Below are 1,386 nucleotides of genomic sequence, written 5' to 3' on the forward strand. Positions count from 1 at the left end.
CCTCAAGGGTGGCAGATTTTGGGATAACCTCCACCCCACTCCTGGGAAACATCTCAAGGGTGGCAGATTTTGGGATAACCTCCACCCCACTCCTGGGATGCACCTCAAGGGGGGCGGATTTTGTGCTATCAGAATTCCTGTGGGAGTGGATGGGAAGCTCCAAACCAGGCCAGAGGATCCAAGGAGCAGCCCTGGAGGTCTCTGACCCAGCTGCCACTCTTGGGAACACCAATCCCCATCCTCCTGCTGCCCTGAGCGGGGCTGCTCAGCTCTCCTGGGATTCTCCCCAAGATCCAGATGGAGATTCCTTGTTTTTGTCCTCATGGAGCACAATCCCTGCCAGCTGTGCCACGGCAGCCTTGGCACTCTGGGACGGTGACAGGAAGGGGATGGAGGCAACAAAACCTTCTCTAGGTCTTTTCCCAAGGGAGGAAGGAAGGAAAGATGGGATTTCCCCCATATTTGCATCCCGATTTTTGCCTCTGGAACAGGCACGAGGCTCCTGGCACAGAGACACAGACTGGACAACAGAGACACCACCGAGAGCTTTTTATCCCCACGGGAAGCTGCGTCCAGAGGGCAGGACAAGGCCTGATGTCCTTGCAGGGTCACTCAGCCTCGGCGCCCCCTCTGCAGAGCTCATCCCTCAGGGATAAAAAGCAGGGATGGGGACACACAGGACACACACAGGGACACGGGGACATGCTGAGGCACGGGCACGGCACGAGACAGCGGCAGCCTGGCACACTCACCTGGGCTCCGAGGGGAAATCCAGCGCCTCGGGACTCGGATGGGGGAAAAAAGGGGAGCGTGCCATAAGCGCGGGGCAGCGAGGAGACCCTTCCCTGCCTTCCCTTCCTGCCTTCCCTCCTTCCCTGCCTTCCTTCCCTCTCCCACCCCGCTGGGAACAGCTCTTCACCCCACGCAGCTTCCAAGCAGGAACTGCCTGGAGCGAGCAGGAGAGCCGGGAATTGTCCCCTGGGTGAGCCTCCTCCAGCCATGGAAACACCTGTGGAAGTGGGAGCTGGGGCAGGGAGAGCGGGATAACGGCAAGGAGGGAATATCCAACCTGTGCTGGGCACGGAGTCAGGTTCGGGAGGGGCTGAGGGAGAAAAGGAGCTCAGGAAGGACCTTTTTGCTCTCCACAACTCCCTGGCAGGAGGGGACAGCCAGGGCGGGCTGGGGACAAGGGACGGAGGAGAGGAAATGGCCTCAGTGGAGGTTGGGATTGGATATTTGGGAGAATTCCCTCAGTGGAGGTTGGGATTGGATATTTGGGAGAATTCCCTCACTGGAGGTTTGGACTGGATATTTGGGAGAATTCCCTCAGTGGAGGTTGGGATTGGATATTTGGGAGAATTCCCTCACTGGAGGTTTGGATTGGAT

General features: G+C 58.5%; 1 protein-coding gene across 1 annotated transcript in view; it reads right to left on the reverse strand.

The window, feature by feature from the left end:
- Positions 1–1,386, reverse strand: part of LOC121660621 (agrin-like) — a 9,106-nt gene that overhangs the window by 5,252 nt on the left and 2,468 nt on the right. The gene's annotated exons all lie outside the window — the stretch shown is intronic.

This window comes from Corvus kubaryi, unplaced genomic scaffold, assembly GCF_017639235.1.
Source record: "Corvus kubaryi isolate FWS band 111438036 unplaced genomic scaffold, C.kubaryi_AGA036_p1.0 36700, whole genome shotgun sequence".
Taxonomy (NCBI): Eukaryota; Metazoa; Chordata; class Aves; order Passeriformes; family Corvidae; genus Corvus; species Corvus kubaryi.